A 6,945-nucleotide genomic window follows, 5' to 3' on the forward strand; every position below is an offset into this window, starting at 1 on the left:
TTTTTCCAGTGGAAGTTTTCCAGCACTCAGTTCCTGAGAGGTAGGGCCCCAAGGCAGTCTGGTCGAAATCATTAGAATCATATCGTTGTAAGGAGAAGTCTGTGAAAATGAACAAAGAAGCTACATTAGTATAACATGAATAATCCTCCCTGACCTCCAAAGAGAAAAATAATAAAGGATTTATTACACTTTTTTTTCTCCCTAAGAAAGAGTAATACGAAAAATCCTCCTTACAACAACAATAACCACTGTTTCAGAATCAGAGCTTTTGTGTCACTGTTTTTCAGTAGTTACGCTACATTTCTCCCAGTACACTGCTGGGATTTTTTATTTTGCTACACATGCTCGCACATCTGCTCCACATGTGTGATCAGCAACTGGATTTTCTGAGCTGAACGTCCTGTTAAATGGACAGAGTGGGCAGATCATTCCTTAGAGAGCAGAGAATCTGCCTCTGGTGGATTGCCGCCAAAGGCAGTGGTGTAATAAAGAAAAGAAAGCTGCTCATTCGGATTGCTCTGAAATGAACTGTGTCCTCTCCTAAAATACCATCTGGTTAGGATCCCTGGAGGCGCAGTCCAACACACCTAGGTCTGGCAGTCTGTACGTTTGATGGCTGCAAATGTCTCTGTGTAGGTTGGCTGGGGGGAGGTAAGATCATTAAGAATCAGAAGAGGTGAAACTGTTGCAACTTTGTCTCCTTTCACCCACCCAAACGAAATAGCACAAGAAGGCTGTGGAGGTGTTTGTGTTTTTGTTGCTGGAGTTGATAGCTAATCTTTAAAAAAAGCTGTCTTGGGCTTTGCCTTTCTCTATAGGACAGGTTGTGTCTCTTCAGCTTGGGCCTTTGATTCATTAATCAAGGATATAAGAGTAAGCTGTGCAAAGGAGATTGAGTAAGCCTAATTGTATGTGTGCAAGGAAAGCCAGCTTCCAAAAATCAAATCACACCAGGGGCTGATAACAGATGTACAAAGTTAGAGGAGAAATTAACAGATGCTTTCCAGTTTTTGCCATTATCACCAATGAAATCCAGCTCATATGGTCCATAGATCATGTTAAAGAGTCTACTGCAGATGAATTCAGTTCTCTCCTGATACTGGCAAAGTTAAGATTGCAACTGTACTATACTGCGTGTATCCTAGACATAAGTTGGCTTTTTCAAAGTGCTGTCAGTGCTACTAAAAGGATTCCTCTTGTTGTTTATCAGTTAAGTCTGCAACCAGACAAACAAATGCTATCACACTGGATAAATCCATCCCTGTAATGGATGTGCTGCTAGCCAGGGAACATGACCATTTCATTCTCAACAAACAAGATCTTTCATTTTCTTCTCAGTCTGAATCTATCCTGGTGAATTAGACAGGGCCTGGGAACATTCCTGGGCACTGGATTATGATTGTCTATGATGTTAAATAGTCAGGCAAGTCCCTAGCACCCGCAGGGCTGTTGCCAAGCACCTCCAAGCCACTCCCAGGCATAAATCAGAAGCAGGGGATTTCCAGTACTGTTCTCAATTGACAATTTGCAAGTAGACACCAGTTCTGAAGTTTAAGAGTATTTACTAGAGCCAAGCTGGCTGCTCCTCACCCGTTGGCCTTGGTTCCTGGGAACACTGAGAATGTCTCAGAAGCCCGTAGCCCTGGACAACACTTGCCAGCATGACTTTATTTTAAGCAAAGGCAGAGTCTACCAATTCTTGAGGTAGAAGTTTCTTTCTGCCTGGGGAGACCATTTTCTTTGTAAACAAGCCCAAGTTACGAAACTCTGGAGTTATTTTCAGGACTTCTTTCTGCAGATACCACTTAACAGGGCTTTGTTTCTGCAACTGCCCTGGAAGCTGTTGGGTGACTGATAGGGTGGGTCTCACTGTCTCTAGCTGATGCAATCACTCTCACCCATGAAACAACCCTAAAAGTGTTTTGTTTCTCCTTTGTTGTTGTTGTTTTTTTTTTTCCCTAAAGGTATTTTAAAATAGCTACTGCTGTTGGTTATACTGTGAGCTCCTATTGTTCCTGTTTACCCATCTGCTTGTAATTATGCTGGCTTCAGGATGATTTTTTAGTTAATTTGAAATAATTAATTTGATTATTGCTTGCCACCCAACAGAAAAATGACTCAAAGTCATGATTCTGCCTATGGAGGACTCTTCAAGAACTTGAATTCAGTTCGAATTCAAATTTATTATCATCACTTTTAAATTATCTTCAGTAAGACACTCAAAAAAAATTCTTTAAAACAATGGCATAAAGCGTATCCTAAAGAAATGACTGTCCTTTGGCTCCTGTAGCTGTTATTTTAGCAACTACAAAAACTGAGAAAATCATCAGTTTCACTAACAGCTAATATTGGCTCTGTTGGGTCACAGCAGGTATTCCAAGGAAAGCCTTTTGTTTAACTTGTATTTTCTGGGCTTCCCTGCATGAAGCTACAATCTGTCAGGAATGTTCACTTGCAGTCCCAAGGGGAGTTTTGACTGAGCCCAGCACTTCCAGGCTCAGCCCCAGGGTGCCAGGTGCAAAGAGCAGGAGTTGAGGCTGGGACTGAAAGGCTTCCAGTCAGCTGGGAACTAGCTCTGGTGCCCAAACTGGTCAAGCCAGCAGCTTCCATCACAGATCTCCAGACTTCTGCCCTAGCAATCTTGACTTTCCACAGCTTGGGGTTTCATGTTCAGCGTTTTGGAATCAGTGAACCAACTTCCTTGCATTGACAATTTCTATTAGATAACTTCTGATGGAAATTAATGGAATAAACATAGGGTAGGAAAGAAAGCAGTGAATTGAACTATTTATTAATTAATTGCTATAATTAGCTAATGCTATGTAAAAAAGCTGAAGTTTTAAAATTGAGGGAAGGTTTTGCAGATTGGGAACTGGAGATGGCTAAGGAGCAGAATTAAATGTCTTTAGCCAGACTAGATTAGGTTCAGAATAAAAAAGGATCCATTTAAGGAAATACTGCTTGCAAAATAACACTGTTTGAGTAATATAAAGACTTCTCTCCTTGTTTCAAATAGAGATCCTATCATGATCAAATATTGTGTGCAAAAAGGCTGAAATGGTACAGGAGAGCCATCAATAAAACTTTTCAGTCATTACCTAAATCACTGTAGCAGGTTAGTAAGTAATAAGGTGAAGCCATTTTGGTGATGAACTAGAAGTCTCTCAGAGCTCAGCACTTAACTAAACTTCAGACTGGGTTCAGTTTATGTTCAATTAAAGGTTTTCAGTGTCTTCTTCTTGCTTTTCTGAGTCCCAACCATTGCTCAGCCTTCTGCCCTTTCCCTGATGAGCTTACATCTCCCAGTAGCACAGCGCCCCCCTCATTAGTGACAATAGCATCTTGTGGCAGTGACACAGCTATGGCTATGAGTGGACCTGCTCACTCTACATGTGCTACCAGGGGTCTGCGGCACCTCTGCAAACTGAACTTGTGATGGAGGAAAGAGGCCAGGGGTTATTTGGAAGCATACATGAGAAGTACGTTGCTGGTTTGAGCAGAGAAGATCCTTTTTTGAGACTTTTCTTATTGGCACTTTCATCCTGCACAATAATACTTTTTCTCATTATAAGAAAAGAAAACGAGTGATTGTCTATAAAAATCTATAAAAAAAGACTGAATTTGAGGCCAATATTCTCTCCCACCTTGGGAACCGATTTGGAGATTGGGACCCTTTGTTAGAATGCCCCTAACCAAGCAAATAAAGCTTTGAGAAATCAAAGCATTCCAACTTTGTATTTCTACTTTAATACACCTAATAATAATTCAAATCTTAGCCATTCTATAGGGTCACATAAAGAGACAGTATACAACCAATGAATATGCAGATATCATAGTATAGGAGAAAGCTTAGCTATGTAGTTACCACACCAAAGCAGAAAACAGAAAAGATAGGGGTGCTTACCCATAACCTGGGCTTGCTGGTGAAGCTCCAGCAGAGAGAATCTCCAGAAAAATATCCTTCCCCACTGGCAGTCAGCTCTTAAATGGGTCTAGGAGAGGTGCAGCCAGGCTCCACCCCTTCCGGCAGCACAAGTGAATTGCCTTCACCTGTGCTCCCATGGCTGATTCATTGCTCACCTCAGGTGATCAATCAGAGGTTCAGGCCGTGATTCAGCAGTTCCCATACAGAAGGACAAGGATATAAAGGAAGAAAATATGCAGGACATAGATTCTTGCATTATAAATAGGTTATTTTAGCAAAGAGTGGTACAAAAGCAGAATTCTTCTGACCATGCAATATGCCATGACAACTATCTTCTACTGTGCCTGATATATGGCTTTCTAGGTTTCACTGAGCTTAAGACAAGGAATCAGTCTTACAGTACTGTGCCATACCTTCTCACTTCACAAATACTCTGATGACATTATGGGCTATTTAGAGAAAAACAGCCCATAAATTTAGGAAAAGAATGTTTGCTGGCTTTGTTCAGTGTTGTCAATGCAGATTTTAATTGCCTCAGCAAGTTGTCACTAGGTGAAAGATAACAGCCTGCCAAGTCTAGAGGGTAAAGATTTTGTGTTGATCCTCCCGCAAAGCATTCAAATAAGGAACTGGAGCTTATTCAGCGTAACTCAGGTTTAACTATCTCATTTTCAAGATAGTTCATTCTTCATGACCTTTCAGATTCTCATCTCTTTATGTTTGTGTTCAGCCTTCTGTGCCTTGCTGCCTACTCTTTCATGTTTAACATATGGCTAATCAGATATAGGTTATCATAATATTTGTGAACAAGATGAAGGCACCTCTTTATTACTCACCTGAAGCTTGGTTTTAAATGTTACCATCTTAAATGTTGATAGGCTTTTTTCTTATTCTCCAAACTGTGTATTGTTTACACGTGTTCCTTCTAGGCATATAATACAGATATTAAAATGCAAACACACACACATATGAGGGCTACTCCAAAAGTAATTGTGTTCTACTTTTTTGTATTGGCCCATGATGCCAAGGTTGGGTGTAGGTGATATGGCAGTAGAGGCTGAACCTCCCTGCCAACATTCAGTTGTATATTGTTGCCGTGAGACAGATGATAGCAGAGGGGCAGTCTGACAGAATGGCATCTGACATGGAAGTGTGTATGAAGCAAAAGCGTATGAACAAATTCCTCCATGCAGAAAAAATAGCATCCACTGATATTCATCAATACTCATCAAATGTTTATGTAGACCAACAGTCAAAGTGAGCACAGGCAATTGTTGGTGTTATTTCAGCAGTTTTGACAACACTAGTGGGTCACACTTCCACTAGTACAGATTTTTATGAGTGCACCATGCAGGCTCTTATTCATCACATATGAAAATGCACAGCTAATGGTGGCATCCATGCTGAAAAAGTAGAGCTTTGCAGCTGAGAATTTGCTCTATCAAATAGTGTATTTGTGCTCTTTGTATCTGTTGCAGTTTCCATGTGAATAAATAAATAAATAGGAGGCATTACTTTCGGAGCAACCTATGCATGTGTAAATTTGCATTCACAAGACATATACGTGTATACAAATAGAATGTGCACTGCATGTAATACATGCAATCTATGCATTTATATTAAAGTAGCACCTGTTAATGTATCTGCAAGATCACTTAACAATCCAAATTAGAGCAGCAAAGCAGCCCAAATGCTCAGGACAGCTTGTATTTAAGTGCTCTTTCCACATGTGGGTGTGGTAAGCAAGCAAGTATCGGGTGGAAGAGGATTACATTAAGAGAAGAAAATATTTGCCCCTGATTTTATAGAGCAAGGATAAAAAAAATAAAGTGTGTAGAAGGCATTGCCCTAGGAAACAGAAGAGGGAGTTTCCAGAGGAGGTTTCCAGTCTCATCTGGAAAATGGGTCAGTCAGAATTTCAGTCCAGAGAAGATAACAAAAAGTTAATCAGGGGTAAGAAAAAGTCCTGGAATGGGAAAAGCACCCTTGAAGCTCAGAAAAGAATGGAGCAGGAGGGGATGGATTTGCAGCTGACAACAATCTCTATATGAAGAGAAACTTTGCAGCTGGTGTAGCAGAAGGGATTTTGGCCAGCAGAACCTGCAGCAGAGGCTGAGATATCATCTGGAATGTCAAAAGCTTTTACTGTTCTGAGAAGTGTGTGCAGAGGTGAGTGCTGCCAGTGGGTTCTGCATTCTCTCTCCTTGGTAAGTTCCCTAGGAGCTACTGCTAGATTTTTCCCCTGAAATGTGTGCAAAACTGTAGAATACGCAACCCTCTACTGTATGACATATCAACTGAAACAAACCATAAGCCTTTGTCTTAGGACTTTTTGCTTTTCTTATGCTAACCTACTTGAAGATTGGTATAGCTTGTATGTGAAACTTCAATCCTCTTCTATTCAGAAGACAAGAGTGCAATATTTTTACTAAGCTGTGTACTTTCTTGATCTCCATCCCTCAGGAGAAATCTTATAAAGTATCTTAGATAATTGGTCAAAACTTCTGCTCTTGTTATTCTTTTGGACCTGAGAAACTGGCTGAAGTTCAAGGTTTTGGGACTGCTTCAAAGGGGAGAAGAAGCTGGCACAGGAATCAATACTTCTTTCAAATAATTTTATGTATTTACAAGGAATGGATTGACCCTCTTTTCCTGAGGAGAAAAACCACAGTTATTCACCACATCAATGTCCTTCTAAGTTACCTCCCCATGAGGACGCTTTCAAGGCTTTTCAGGGTTGTGCAACCAGCTGTTGTTCAAGTGCATTTTTTTATTTCACCTCTTTTTCCTTCTATACCACATGGAGGAACGCATGGCAGAGGGGTCACAAATAGTAGAAACTGGACTAATAGAAAAATCTAACACAGTTATTTACATCAGACCTGTGTTGCACATGAGCTAATAAAATTTGCAGAAGGTAGGGCTTATAAGTGCAAGCCCAGCACAATATACAGGAAGTTGGTTTGTTTGGGGGATATCTTCTACTATCTCCAGAAGCCAACACCTTGAACAGTATGAAT

The 6,945-nt window shown here is 40.5% G+C and overlaps 1 long non-coding RNA gene across 1 annotated transcript; it reads right to left on the reverse strand.

Annotated features, from left to right (window-relative positions):
• On the reverse strand, positions 1–4,006 carry LOC109368214. Its single transcript, XR_002116007.1, has 2 exons — positions 3,905–4,006; positions 1–99 (listed from the first exon to the last, which is right to left on the reverse strand). It is a non-coding gene; the product is annotated as an uncharacterized LOC109368214 (long non-coding RNA).
• Positions 4,007–6,945: the final 2,939 nt, after the last annotated feature.

This window comes from Meleagris gallopavo, chromosome 6 (assembly GCF_000146605.3).
Source record: "Meleagris gallopavo isolate NT-WF06-2002-E0010 breed Aviagen turkey brand Nicholas breeding stock chromosome 6, Turkey_5.1, whole genome shotgun sequence".
Lineage (NCBI taxonomy): Eukaryota > Metazoa > Chordata > Aves > Galliformes > Phasianidae > Meleagris > Meleagris gallopavo.